The sequence below is a fragment of the Podarcis melisellensis genome (genome assembly GCF_964234715.1).
Source record: "Podarcis melisellensis genome assembly, chromosome: 3".
Taxonomy (NCBI): Eukaryota; Metazoa; Chordata; class Lepidosauria; order Squamata; family Lacertidae; genus Podarcis; species Podarcis melisellensis.
This window is the reverse complement of record NC_138530.1, coordinates 89,730,211-89,745,416: the sequence shown is the minus strand read 5'-3', so window position 1 is coordinate 89,745,416 and position 15,206 is coordinate 89,730,211. Positions and strand designations below refer to the sequence as shown.

At 48.9% G+C, this 15,206-nt stretch overlaps 1 protein-coding gene across 3 annotated transcripts in view; it reads right to left on the bottom strand.

Annotated features, from left to right (window-relative positions):
• The window catches only part of ELOVL5 (ELOVL fatty acid elongase 5), a 214,622-nt gene that overhangs the window by 61,106 nt on the left and 138,310 nt on the right, over nucleotides 1-15,206 (bottom strand). Inside the window, exon 1 of one of the 3 annotated variants that reach the window (XM_081906545.1) lies at nucleotides 1,020-1,161. The exons of 1 other annotated variant lie outside the window; for it this stretch is intronic. The gene's annotated coding sequence lies outside the window, so the exon portion shown is untranslated. Of the gene's footprint in view, nucleotides 1-38; nucleotides 340-1,019; nucleotides 1,162-15,206 lie in introns of those variants that run through there. One more of the 3 variants, XM_081906543.1, reaches the window with a different exon arrangement.

The following is a 15,206-nucleotide window of genomic DNA, read 5'->3' as shown; positions in this document are numbered from 1 at the left end:
CGGCGGAGGCCCAGGCTGGCCAAGCGCGGACCCCTTACCTTTCTGCGCGCACTCAGCAGCAGGCAGTTTTAAGGTGGCGATAGATCCCGAGGCAGCATTAAAACCAAAAAATAAATAATAAAAAAGAAGGGAGGCGGAGAGATAGCGGTAAGCAGCAGCCAGCCGGCTCAGTCACGCTGCAGAGGCGGGGAGGGGAAAGGGGCGGGTTCGAGCCTCGGCGCTCAGGCACCGCCAAGGAGCGAAAGAAGGAAGGGGGCGCGATCTCCGGCTAAATTGTGGGCTGACTGTGACGTAACAATCGCGGCGGGAGACAAATGGGAAGAGCTCTGGCGAGAAGGGGCGTTGTGACGCCACGGGGGGTGGGAGAGGGTTAGGGAGGGACAATGGAACGCTCGGCCGGGGGAGGGAAGGCGTGAATAGGGAAGGTTAGAGCCGCCGGGCAGCGCCAGTGCCTGACCTTGAGGCTAGGCTCCTGCGCATATTTGCATGCGCGCAGTTGGCAACAACAAGCCCGCGTTTGTGCATAGTTCTGTGCAGGCGAGCATCCGCCCATAGGGCTTCCTCGCAAGTAAGGCTGATGTGCTTCCCATGCAGAGCTAGGCGCGTTTAACAGCGCGGGTTTGGCGCGCTTAACTCCGGATTAGGCTCCGTTTACGAATGAGACCACCGTCGCGGGTCTCCTGATTTCCAAGCAAACGCGCACGGAATTCCTTGCTCGGCTTTTCCTCTCCTCTCCTTTAAGAGAAATTCTAAGGCTGCGAGCCGCTGGGACATCCAGGGGAAACCCCGAGTTAATTGTGTGGAGGCAGAGTTCTGAATAAACGCCCGAGACTGCGCCCTAAACCTCCCGCGGCATCTGGCAACAGCTCCAGGGGCTCGGGCGGCGAGGAGCCTAAAAGTTTCCAACTTTTGGAGGGGGATTAGCAGCTCATAATAACTACGAAAGGGCAGAGGAAAGGAAAAGCAAAGCGACACCCTCTTGAAGCGCCCGCGGATCCTCACTAACTAAACAAGCTTACTTGGCAGCGCTGAAGGGCGATTTTTTAATTTTATTTTTGGCACCGTCCTGCTTCGCCTAGGATCAGACGCGCGGCATAGGCTGAGCGGAGCGCTAGCACGGGAGACAACCGGGTTGAGCGGTCCTGTGGAAGTCAGAGGCCGGCCGGCCGGCGGGGTAGGCGGACCCACACGACAAGTGGGGAAAGGGGAGGGCGGAGAGTTGAGGAAGGGGGGGGGGGCTTGGAGGCCAGATTCCGCCACTGGAGTGCGGAGCTATTCCGAAGCAGCTGGGCCGATGAAGCAAGGGGATGCTGGTCGCCTGGAAAGCGCGCAGGTTGCGTAAAGCCTTGCTCTTCACATCCCCCCTTCCACCCGGTCCCTTCCACGCTGGCTGCAGCCTTGCCCTTCTGCCCCGTGGAGATGGGGGTGGGGGGGCGCTGTCGCCCTTGAGTTCCCAGTTGGGACAGATACCTGCGGGGAGGGGGCAGGGAGGAAGAGCGAGACTTGGCTCCCCTTCCTCCCCACCTCGCCTGCCGCCGCCGCCGCACCTCCTCCAGAGCGGAGGGCGGGCCCGGGCTGACTTCGCTTGTTTCTCCAATGCGCTGCACACCCCAGCCAGCCGCTCACCCCATTTACCCGGCGGCGGAGGTGTCCAATCGGAGCGGCGAGGGGGAGGCGCCTCGGGATTTCGGGGCGGGGGGGATTCGAGCGCGCTGACCCGGCCACCCGGCACCCGGTTCAGCGGACTCTGGGGCGGAGCGGGGGAATGATGTAGATTTTGGCTGAGGGCGTTTGTGGTGCCTGAGAATGAAATAGCTTTAAAGCAACAAAACTACACCCCCCCACACACATTTTTTTTTCATTTCCTGCTTTTGCAAAGCCGGTGTATAAAAGCCCCAGAGGGCACCGATCCGTTTCAAACATTCTGTGCAACGTTCACAGATGTCACAAAAGTTGGAAGCGTTCACACGTGCAGTGAAAAAGTCGTTGCCTCTTCTGTGCCCCCAACGACGCATCTCTTTTCAGTTGCGCTGTTCAGGAGAGATAAGGAGGAGGGCTCTTGCGTACTTTTACCACCACAACCAAGAGCCGAATGAGGAAATGGAACAGAATATCCTCAGAGTCAACTAAGCCCCAAGGCCTGACATGGCAACACTCGCTGCACAATTCAGACGAGAACCCTTCAAGCAAGAGAACAGAGCGGCTTGGAAGCTTCTTTTCTGTCCTAGGACTCAGGGCGGGTTACACAGTGGCAGGGTTTGCCAACTTTTTCTGGGCCCATGGGCACATTTGCAAGCTACAGAAACTGTTGTGGGAGTTGCCTGCATGCTGCAAGTGTCCCCACCCATCTGCAAGTCTCTCCCCCCCCCCAAAAAAAAGTTATTGGCTCCTATTGGCTGTAGCTCAGTGGTAGAACATCTGCTTTGTCCCAAATTCAGTCCTCAGCATTTCCGGGTACAGCTGGGAGAGACTCCTACCAGAAAGCCTGGAGAAGCGCTGCCTGTTATTGTAGATAATACAGTGGTACCTTGGGTTGCATACGCTTCAGGTTACAGAAATAGTACCTCGGGTTAAGAACTTTGATTCAGGATGAGAACAGAAATCGTGCTCCGCGGTGCGGTGGGAAGCCCCATTAGCTAAAGTGGTGCTTCAGGTTAAGAACAGTTTCAGGTTAAGAAGAGACCTCCGGAACAAATTAAGTACTTAACCCGAGGTACCACTGTATTGATGTCATGGTGTGGCTGGATGCAGAGGAGTGGTAGGAGGCCCCCAGCTGGGAAACCACCAAGGGAAGAAGGCTCAGAGCCCGGGGAATGGTGGTGGGGCGACAGGCAAGTGGCAAGAGGCAGCAGACTGGAAGGAGGAAGTGTCGGAAGTAGAAGAGGTGACAGGGTTTAGTGAACAGGAAGAGGCTGTGACAGTTCAGATTCTGACTCTGAGTTTCAAGCGGAGGCCAAGAGGCAGAGTGGAGACTGGCTGCAGAAGAATCCAGGGAGTCTCTCCCTCCTGCTGCAACCAGCTGCCTTACCTTCTGGTCCCCTTGAACTCACAGAGAAAGGAAGCAGACAGAGCAGAGGGTGGTTGTGCACAGACGCAGCCTGAGACTTCGTGGGAAAGGCCCTGGGGAGGAGGGTCACTGGGAAGGTGGGGACCTTCAGTCCTCGCAACTGCTTCATCAGGACAAGACCTCCAGTGTGGTGTAGTGGTTAAGAGCGATAGACTCGTAATCTGGTGAACCGGGTTCACGTCTCCTCTCCTCCACATGCAGCTGCTGGGTGACCTTGGGCTAGTCACACTTCTCTGAAGTCTCTCAGCCCCACTCACCTCACACAGTGTTTGTTGTGGGGGAGGAAGAGAAAGGAAAATGTTAGCAGCTTTGAGACTCCTTCGGGTAGTGATAAACGGGATATCAAATCCAAACTCTTCTTCTCCTTCTCCTAGAAAGAGGCCACTAGGCCAGAACTGTTGTTGTTTCCTTGAATAAAGAGTTAACTTCACTGGCCTGGGGTGAGTTACTGCTTTGCTGGTGGCCTGCACCTGACTCCAGCCCTGACAATGGAGTCAGATGGGCCAAAGCCGCTTCCTCTGTTCTTATGCAGGTGCCAGGGATAGCCTCTGAGGGTGTATGAGCAGGCACCATACTGGAGACCTATGCAATATGCATAGACCCATCATTACCTTCACAACCGTTATCTTGGCTCGGTCAACATCACCCAGGCCACTTGAGGGTAAAGATTTTAATCTTGTGCAAACACAGCCATCTCCAAAACTATCTCTCTGTTATAAAGCTTTGCTGACACCTAGGAAATCAAAAGGCCAAAGTCTCCAGCCTGCCCTGCAAGGAAAGGGCAGAGGACCAAAGGGGATATGTGGCACTTACATAATGTCATGCTTTTTAAACCTCACTTTTAAACCCTCCAAAGTTCAGCTGGCCATAAGCACTGATTAAGCACAGAAAGACCTTTTTGGAAGGAGGAGAGGGAGGGGGGGAACCTCCACTGGAGTTCCATAACAAGTGGAGCCATTGAGGATAATGCTGTTCAATATGCCCTTTTCGTCCACAATTCGTGCCGAGATGAAATGGACTTGTTAGAAGTCTCAGCTTCATGGGTCTTAAAACTACTGATGGAAGAAGCCCTGCTAGATTTGATCAAAGGCCCATCTAGTCCAGCTTTGCATCTCCCACAGTGGTCAGCCTCATGGCTATAGGAAGTCCACAAGTATAGGAGCCAACTCATAGGGGCTGAGGTCCCTTCAGCCCCCCCAATAAAATATTTGAGGGGCCGGGGCTCCCCAAAGGTGATGGGCATTGCCATTCAAATGGTGTGCATGTGCCGTGTCTTGTGATCAGTTCTGCAGGGTGGGGCTTATCTGGGCCCTCCCCAGAATTTTTTTCAAGTTGCCACCCCCGCCCACAAGCAGGAGCTGAACACAATAGCACACTACGTATTGTGATCACCAGCAGTGGCAGACTTTGGGCTCTTATATTTCAGCAGTGCCCTGTGTGATGCTGAAATTCAGTGCCCCTTGCCTCTCATGCTCTACTCTACTTCACTGTTGTGGCTCCTCCTGCAGCACAGCACCCAGTCACACTACCCTAAAACCACTATCACCAGCAACTGGTTGTGACATGGAGGTAATACAATCATACCTCGTGTTGTGTTTGCTTCAGGTTGAGCATTTTCAGGTTGTGTCCTGTGGCAACCCCGGAAGTACCGGAAAGGGTTACTTCCGGGTTTCACCGCTCACGCATGCGCAGCCGCTCAAAATGATGTCACACACATGTGCAGAATCACGACCTGCGCAGTTGCAGACGCGGGTTGCGTTCTGCTCATGTTGCAAATGGGGCAGTATGGATCCTGTTCACAACCAGAGGTACCACTGTACAGTATATAGCCATCAGTCTAGTATCCTCCCTGAATTTGCCCTGTACTAAATTACTTTTGGTGCCTGGTATTGTCACCTGTTGACAAACCTAGACAGCATCTTAAAAAGCAGAGGCATCACCTTGCCAACAAAGGTCCGTATAGTTAAAGCTATGGTTTTCCCAGTAGTGATGTATGGAAGTGAGAGCTGGACCATAAAGAAGGCTGATCGCCGAAGAATTGATGCTTTTGAATTATGGTGCTGGAGAAGACTCTTGAGAGTCCCATGGACTGCAAGAACATCAAACCTATCCATTCTGAAGGAAATCAGCCCTGAGTGTTCACTGGAAGGACAGATCCTGAAGCTGAGGCTCTAATACTTTGGCCACCTCATGAGAAGAGAAGACTCCCTGGAAAAGACCCTAATGTAGTGTTCTCGAAGCTACCAGCATGAGTTTGACCAAACTGCGGGAGGCAGTGGAAGACAGGGGTGCCTGGCATGCTCTGGTCCATGGGGTCACGAAGAGTCGGACACGACTAAACGACAAAATTGTCACTTACAGTTATTCTGTGCAGGACTCCTGCCCCTTCTGAGATTTCTTGTTTGATGCTCTGCTGTCTTTGATTTACAGTACAACATCGTCCCCAGAATGTCCTCCCCTGTCCTTCTAGAGGAAATAGTAGTCTCTTCTACGTATTATGGTATGCGTTTTTTAGGTAGAATTTATATGTAAAAATCAACACCTTCAGTTATGCCAGAAAGGGGACAGAGAGTCAGCACAGATGTGGAACTTCTGCCTCTGCACTTCAGCTGTGGCTTCTGGTTAGCCATCAGAGAAGCTTCATAGTGGCAGTCGAAGAACAAATGGGGGCTTGGGGCTTGCTGGTAAACAGAGATTGCAGCCTTCAAGGGTAGCCAGTGTGGTATCCTCCAGATGTTGGACTACAACTCTCATCATCCCTGACCATTTTGTCTAGGGCTGATGGGAGTTGTAGTCAACAACACCTGGAGGCTACCTCTTTCTCAAACCATTGGTCCACCCAGCTCAGCATTGTCTATGATGAATAGCGATGACTCTCCAGGGTTTCAGACACTGAAACACTTCCAGCCCTATCTGAAGATATTGGAGACTGAGCCAGGGACATTATACATGCCAAAGCAGAGGTTCTACCACTGAGCTGCAGCCATTCTGTTGAGAGGTGATTGCTACATCTTGGCTATAAAAATGGCATCAATGTGACACTGGCTACACTTTGCAGCTGAAAGAACTGTGGCCAGTCCAGATCATACCATCTGTAAATTGGCTATCTACAAATTATGTCAGAGCAGGATTTGCACAGATGCTGTGAGTGATAGCAGCAGCTGCCCTTTTCTCCCACATTGTGAGTAAGTTAAGAGGATTTAAAACAGTGTGACCTTCAGAACTGATATTTGCCGCAAAATCATTCACTTATTTTGGAGATTCTCTAGATATGTGAAATAAATTAGTACTGATAGAGTATTTCCATTAGCACTGCAATTATGAAGTGCCCTTCAGAGTCGGTTCTTAGGCACACTCTCTCAATCATGTCTCCCGGCTTGATGAAGTTAAATTACATGTTGGTGGGAGTCCAGGTTTTATCTGCCAGATTCTATATTGGATTGGAACAATCATTAGAGAGCTCTTCATTAAATAACCAGACTTTGCTACGGAGGATTTTCGGCAGAGGCTGTGATCTTGTGACCCTTGAAACCCAAAAAATAAACACTGTGGTGGTTTAACTTGCCTTTCACTGGAAAATGCCATTGATTCAGGTTACCCTTGATTCACGGCTCTGTATACACACCAACGCATACTTGGGACTTTCTAATTAATTTCAGTCGACTGGGCAGCACTGTGTAAAAGAGAGGCTCATGCAAAAATGCCCCATCCACTGAAGAAGATCTATCAGCTGATGATGGGCACACTGGAGAAGAATGGTCAAAAGAATGACCGCTCCCTGCTTAAAACGGGGGGGCGCCCTTTGCGTGGATGCGTGTAGCCCCTAGATCTGGAGCGGCTCCAACAGCATAGGCTTGGCTTTGCCTTCCCTCAGGTGGGATACCTGGAGGTCTCCACCTACCTCAGTTAGTTGTCCAATCCCTCCTGGGGGAAGCGTTGCCAAGGAGACCATGCCAGGTAGGGGAGGGATTACCTGCCCACACAATAGAGGGAGGCACTGGAGAAGAATGGTCAAAAGAAATCATAGGACCTGGATGAGAAATGGGGTTTCCTGGGATGACAGACTGGGTGCATAAGTGATTGCTCAAGTTTTCTTTGTGTGTCTCTTCTCTTTCTAACGCAGGGGCCGCAAGTGCTGTATAGTGGTACCTCTGGTTAAGTACTTAATTCGTTCCGGAGGTCCATTCTTAACCTGAAACTATTCTTAACCTGAAGCACCACTTTAGCTAATGGGGCCTCCTGCTGCTGCCGCGCCACCAGAACATGATCTCTGTTCTCATCCTGAAGCAAAGTTCTTAACCCGAGGTACTATTTCTGGGTTAGTGGAGTCTGTAACCTGAAGCGTATGTAACCTGAGGTACCACTGTACTTGTGGGTCTCATGGTGCCATGAGGGCTCATAATCACCACCCCCAAATAATTTCTTGGTTATGAGCATGGGTTTCTGTTTCCCTCCCTTGAAAAGTATGCATAGAGGAAGTGAGACACTATCTCATTTCCTCTTCCCAGTTCTAGGTGGTTTTCAAAGCTCAGGTTAATTCTCCTTGATCTGACTTTTACACAGATCCCCTGGGAAAGAGAATTCTGTGTTTGCATGCGCAGACACATTCCCCCACCCTATCAAGAGGACTGATCCATGGAAGGGGGGGAAGATGTGGGGCCCTTGGTGCCCACACTAAAATCCAAATGTTCCCACAGGCCTAAAAAGGCGAAGCTGGAACCGGAAGTTCACCACCCTCTCAGTCATAGCCTATCTTTCTGAATGCATAGCCATTGATGGGCATTCCACTTGTTGAGACTGAGTTCCCATCCGGCAAGAGCATTAAGATCAGCTAATGGAACTCGGTCGGTTTTGCCATGACCTGAGGATGATCAGTTTGTGGTAACATCAAGATGGGTTGTTTTCCCCCCACTGATGGCACCAGTGTTGTGGAGTGCTCTCCCTGCAGAAATACCTGCCTATTGCTGGCTGGCGTTCCACAAATCTCTTTCTTTCAACCATCAATCAAGTGCCTGGTTTAAAACAGGAATGTTTTGAAATTCCTCCTGGAAGGAAAAAGGAGAAGGAGGCACCTCTCCAGGGAGTGCATGCCACAAACAGGGGACCACCACCAAGGAGGCCCTGTCCCACCCAGATCCAAACCAACTGGGCAGCACCCAGCAGCTGCCAGGGCCTCCCTTCCTGTGATCCTGGAGAAGGTGCTCCTTGGGTCCCAAGCAATTTGAGGCCTTTGTATGCTAGCCCTAACACACTGAATTGGAATGTAACAAGTTACAGCTCCACCACTGAGTGGTTCCTGCTCCACCCACAAAACAAGGAAATGCCATACTGGTTCCCATTATCCATGAGAAAGGTACTGAAATCTGCAGGTTCACCCAGCAGACACAAAGGAGACCAGTCTGTGTGCATTCCACACAAGTGCTTTGGGACAACCGCACAGTTGGGTCTAGAGGAACCGGCAGGTGAAAAGGCGAATCCAGGTCTTAATTTCTGTTCTGAATGTGTGACGTCTTCCTCGGTGCCACACAAAGGAAATAAAGTAAAATAAATGCTTCTTTTTGTGCTGTTTTGACTAGCAGCCTAATTGTTCTCCTTGATGTGGAGAAAAGGAATTTTTGAGCAAGATTTTTCTTGATTCTTTGTTCCTTGCTTGGCAGTTATTATACAGAGGAGAGTGCTGAAACCATGGCTTCTATTATGAGATCATAGAACAAGACCAGCTGAGAACAGACTGTCCTTTTGGTTTGTAGAAACCACCGCTTAATTCGATTGCTTTTGCCCTCTTCCCCAAGCACCTTGTTATTATTAGTAATGACAGGAGTCTTGAAAGAAAGTGTCGGACAAACAGCCGAACCCAAATCCTCCCCCTTATTTCTTCCTCAGAGAAATAAGATGGAGAAGAAAAATCCCAATCCCTTGGTCTATTATGGTTCACCCCTGTTCCGTGATGGAGAAGATAATCTTCGTTACTTCTTTAGATTTCTTATCTGCCCTTTACCATAAGGTCCCAGCATGAATGGAAAAACAAAAAAGTACCAAAGCAAAGTAGGTTTGGATACAGTCTGTTAGATCCCCCCTCCCCAAAATGTGGAAATATTATCATAATTCACTGGTTTTAGTGGGAACACAGTCAGGGACGGAGGAAGGGGTGTGTGGTGGATGTGGTTCACCCCGGGTGTCACCACTGAGGGGGGTGACAAAATGCCGGGCGGCACTCACCACGGGGCCTGAAGTGTGCCCGAGCCACATGTCTCTCCTGGGAGAGACATGGTGGCTTGGGCACGCACAGGCTCTGCACTGCCCAAACAGTCCACTACTGCCTCCCTCCCAGCTGTAGGGCAGCTGAGTGGGAGGAGGCAGGCAGACTGTGGTGTGCCCTGCCCTCACCCGCCCCTATGGGCAGCTTGCCCCACCCTTGCCTCTGCCTCTGAACACAGTGCGGTTTACCCATCTAGATTCAATTCAGTGTTCATCGTAGGCCAAAATACACACATGCACATTCCCACTGCTTTTTTCTAGAATCATGGGTGCTGGTACTCACCATGAAATTTTTACAGTAAGTGCCAGACTTTTTAATAGCCAAAAAAAGAGAGGTGCTGTGTATCCTTGAGTACTCCCTGGGGGGGAAAGCACTACGCACCCCACCTCTGAGATGCAAACAGACAAGCGTCCCATGCAGATTGCTGTTTCCAGAACATCTGCAGGGAATGTACCTTCAAACCACCTGCAATTAGCTTCCTTCTAGGGGTTCAGGGGATGGGACGCAGGTGGCGCTGTGGGTTAAACCACAGAGCCTAGGACTTGCCGATCAGAAGGTCGGTGGTTCGAATCCCCGCAATGGGGTGAGCTCCCGTTGCTCGGTCCCTGCTCCTGCCAACCTAGCAGTTCAAAAGCACATCAAAGTGCAAACAGGTAAATAGGTACCGCTCCAGCGGGAAGGTAAACGGCATTTCTGTGCGCTGCTCTGGTTCGCCAGAAGCGGCTTAGTCATGCTGGCCACATGACCCGGAAGCTGTACGCCGGCTCCCTCGGCCAATAAAGCAAGATGAGTGCCACAACCCCAGAGACGGCCACGACTGGACCTAATGGTCAGGGGTCCCTTTACCTTTAGGGGTTCTGTAGCTAGAATTTGATTCTTGCAGCATTATAACATCATTCAGAGTCAAGGGATGAGTTTCGCTTTGCTTCCTTTTGTTTTTTGTTTTATATTTTTTAAAAACACACAAGCTAAAGAGAGCTGCCAAAGTAGGTGGCAGAATATGGTTAAAGCTCAGTCCACACCTTATTGCTTTCCCGGCTCAAAAATACTGATTCTTCCAGGCCCTGGAAGAATCAGCTTAAAGAGGAAAGGGAAGCTTGCGTAGAAAGGCTCAGGTTGTAAATGCTCAGAAGTGGGGGCTGAGTAAAACAGGATAGTTCTGATTTGGGTTTTTTAGTCCTTGAGATTGCAATCCTACGCTCTCGATGCTAGGAGTAACACTCAGTGGGATTTAGTTCTGAGTAAATAGGTATAGGATTTCACCGTGAATATTTGTTACAATGAGTCATTGCATAAGAATCATGGTGTCAGCTCTCTCCCCAACCCCACCACTGATGCCATTGTATGAAAAAGTAAGGCATTTTTAAAAGACTGAGACTGCATTTTTTAAACAAAGTATCTGGGCCTTTGAAGGCAGGAGCAATTATTCTCCCTGTGCCAATGTCCTCCATGACTGAAGGCACAATGAAAGAACACAAAATGCCTGGACACAATAAATTTATAACTAGCAAAGGACTCACCTACTACTATGATTTTTCTCCTTAAAAATCTCAGCCTTTTACCTTTTCACCTGCAGCTGTGCTTGGTATCATTGGCTGATCTGCTCTGATGGCACACAGTAAACTTTTATGGATGCCACACCACCATTAGCTATGCTGCTGTGATGTCACAGAAGCTCCCTAAGACTTTACTTGGCTGTCACCAATAGCAAGGCTGCTGTGTCCTTGCTATCCCTTCTCTGCTGTTTTCTGCAGAAAGGAATACAAGACATGCAAGTGTTACAAAGAAAGAAATGCAATGCCATTTCTCAAGTTACAGCAATCTAAAATGTTCCCTTTGGAGGAAAACACACACCAAAAATGGGAGAAATGCAAGTCTTCTGGCCCTAGTCTGAGAACACACCGTATTCATAGAATCTTTCTTATAAGTAACTTTTCTGGTTCTTGAAGCCTCTCTTCCAGGCTCTGCAATCTGTATCATTTTGAGAACTGCCTTGAGTTCAAGGAGGCCTTTGTTTCTCAAAGCCGTTCTGCCAAGCTCAGCAAACTTCTGTCTATGCTGTGAGATACACCTAATCTGAAGGCCCTCCTGGTTCCATCTGTTTTTTACAGGCTTCCCTTGCCAAGCTTGGGCAGGGACAGGCTTTGGTCTTTTGAATTTCAGCAGCATCCTGTGCAAGGCCAACATTCGTCACCCTCCTGCCTCTCCCCTTCACTACATCCAAGTTGTGATGCCCTGCAACACCTCCTAGGCCTGGCTGTGAGTCTGGAGGAACTGGTCACGATCTGCTTTGGGACATCTGCTGAAGGAAGTTTAGAGCTTTTAAATTTCCTTCTCTCAGAGGGAGATATATGACATCGCACTTTGGATGATGTCTCGGGGGACACACACGCTAGGACTCTTAAGTATTTTTTACAGATTTAATGCATTTATAATCTGCACTTCTGCAAAAAAATTAGCAAGACAGAGTACGTGGGAGGATAAAATAAACAAATGATACATAAAGCATAACTAAAAATACCAACGAAACATCAATCAATATCAATCAATATTATATCTATAGATATACTATGTTTTTTATATTTTATGTTTTTATGTGTGTTGGAAGCTGTCCAGAGTGGCTGAGGCAACCCAGCCTGATGGGTGGGGTATAAATTATTTGTTTGTTTGTTTGTTTGATATACCGGTAGATACATAGCATAGCATAGTACGGTTGTCCCTCTACTCCCCCTGCAGGTTGCAACAAGACATTTCCATACATTCCTTTAGTACAGTGGTACCTCGGGTTATAGATGCTTCAGGTTACAGACTCCGCTAACCTAGAAATAGTACCTCAGGTTAAGAACTTTGCTTCAGGATGAGAACAGACATCGTGCTCCGGTGGTGCGGCAGCTGCGGGAGGCCCCATTAGCTAAAGTGGTGCTTCAGGTTAAGAATAGTTTCAGGTTAAGAACGGACCTCTGGAACAAATTAAGTACTTAACCCGAGGTACCACTGTATGCACAAGCAGTGCACACACAGGCAACAATGTGTATTCCCATAGTATACAGAAGCCATTCAGGGTAGTAAAGCACTGTTCCTCCACAGTGACTAAGGTGACAGCCTTGTTTGGCACATGATAACTCAGTGTTGTATAAAGCCAAGTTCTGTTTATAAATCCCCAGAGGCAGAGGGTCAGGTGCAGAAAGCCGCATGACTCACCAGGCAAGTCCTAGATCCAAGCACCATAGCAGCACTACTGGCAAGGCCTCAGACGAAGGTGTTAATTGGCCAACGGTCCCTCGGAGCTCGGAGCCAAGTTCTCAAAACGGGGATCAATGGAACAATGAGGACTGTTGATCAGCCTCTGATCCTCCAAAATCGTCTTCTGCTCTCAGCTCTGTAAGACTGGATGCCTGGCTATGGTTTTAGAAGCACAGAACTGCTCCTTTATTTGCTCAGTTACAAAGATTATTTATTTACTTTTGGCAAGCTGCAATCAATTGTCCTAACGTGCATAATGAACTGGGTGACTCTAGAGCTCAACGAAAAACAACCTTATACTGTAAGAAGGACTTTCCTCCCCCAATTTGCAACTGTGTATCCGCAGAACATCCATCCATCACTCTTGACCAGCGTGACAACAGTGTGTCTCCACATCAGTCTGGGGATAGATGTGTCTGCGGTCATCCTTCTGCATCCTGATATGCGCTGGCAGGGGGTTTGTGATGGGGTGGGTGATCTGATGCACTTTTGCAGCCAACAAACAATGGAAGCTGGTGGTCTTCTGCACCTGGAAGCACCCACTTTCTTCCTTACTTTCAGAATAGTTTCGGATCTTCTTCTTTAGGGAGTCTCCTGAAGTATCTGAAAGTAGTTGTAAAATGCCTTCGAAAAAATATTACAGTGGTACCTTGGTACTCAAATGGCTTGCCTCCTGAACGTCACAAACCCGGAAGTAAGTGTTCTGGTTTGCGAATGTTTTCAGAAGCTAAACTTCCGACGTGGCTTCCGCATCGAGTGCAGGAATCTCCTGCAGCCAATTGGAAGCCATGTCTTGGTTTTTGAACAGTTTTGGGAGTCGAACGGACTCCCAGAACGGGTTAAGTTTGAGAACCAAGGTACCTCTATACTTGTTCCAAACCATGTCCGGGAACTGTCATAGTTTAATGGCTCTTGAAAAACAAGGAATGATAATACAATCTGCTCTACTCCAAACATGGCAGGTACTAGCAAGGCCAAGCCTTTGCTAATTATTATTATTATTATTATTATTATTATTATTATTATTATTATTATTATATATGCCACCCATCTAACTGGATTGCCCCAGCCACTCTGGGCAGCTCCCAACAGAATAGTAAAAACACAGTAAAACATCAAACATTAAAAACTTCCCTATACAGGGCTGCCTTCAGATGTCTTCTAAAAGTCAGATAGTTATCTGACAGAAGGGCGTTTCACAGGGTGGGCACCACTACCGAGAAGGCCCTCTTCCTGGTTCCCTGTAACTTCACTTCTCACAGTGAGTGAACTGCCAGAAGGCCCTTGGAGCTGGACCTCAGTGTCCAGGCTGAACTACAGGGGTGGAGATACCCCTTCAGGTATACAGGGCCAAGGCCCTTTAAAGGTCAGCACCAACACTTTGAATTGTGCTCAGAAAAATACTGGGAGCCAATGTAGGTCTTTCAGGATCAGTATTATAAGGTCATGGCTACCACTCCCAATCACCAGTCTAGCTGCTGTATTTAGGATTAGTTGTAGTTTCCGAGTCACCTTCAAAGGTTGCTCCGTGACTCAATAGACGAACCCTAGATCTAAGCACCACAGCAGCTGGCTAAGGCTAGCAGGTTAGTAGGAAGCTTCCTGAGCACTATTCCCACGTTGGAGGGTGTTATCACTATTTTTTACTCGCACACCCACCCACCCACAGAATATGGTTCATCATGGGTCCATGTAATGGACAGTTGTCCAAAATCTAGCACTAAATCTTGCAATGGTGAACTTAAACCACTGTCCCAGGAACACAAGATGCTCCATTTGTACACATTCTTTAAGTAAACATTGCAAATGGAGGGCCCATTTATCTGGGGTTTTTTTTTGGGGGGGGGGGGAGCTACAGCTTTGTGAACAGACCTGCTCATTGAGCTCAGTGGAGCTAACAATTTGTCTCGTGCATATGTCGCTGCATGCATCATCATCACTCTGTTGAACCTGGGACCAGATTCTACAAGCAAAGTAGATGTTCTACCACCAAACAACAGTCCTTTCCTACATGCTCCTTTGCCCCAAAGGAAAAATTAGGGCAGGCTTCCTCAACCTCGGCCCTCCAGATGTTTTGAGACTACATTTCCCATCATCCCTGACCCCCGGCCCTGCTAGCTAGGGATCATGGGAGTTGTAGGCCAAAAACATCTGGCGGGCTAAGGTTGAGGAAGCCTGCATTAGGGGTTCTTTGAGAGCCATGCACCTGATCTTCAGACACCAAGCGCTCACTTTCTGTTCAATGCCAGCTGTACCTCTTTAGCTGAAAATCCATGGCCCAGAGCCTTTTCCTTCCTTGTAACTGCTGCTAGTCCAAACACACTGTTTGTTCCAAGCAACAGGATTACACCAGCCGGTGATTCATGCCAACAAAATCTGGGCAAGTCAGAAGGAAAATGTTCTTATAAGTGGTGGCATGGTTTGTTTATTTTTTACTAAACAAAAAACAAAACACCCCGGCCTGTTCATAATTCCAGCGAGCGGGGGGTGGGGGTGGCAGTGGGATGACAACCACACAGATAAAAAGATAAAAGCCAACAGGTATGCTTTGTGTTTTAAATCCCCACTGTCTGCCTTGAGCAGCGAAGAATGTTCCCCCCTCAATACTTTAATCCTCGCTGCATTTTGTGAGGAGGT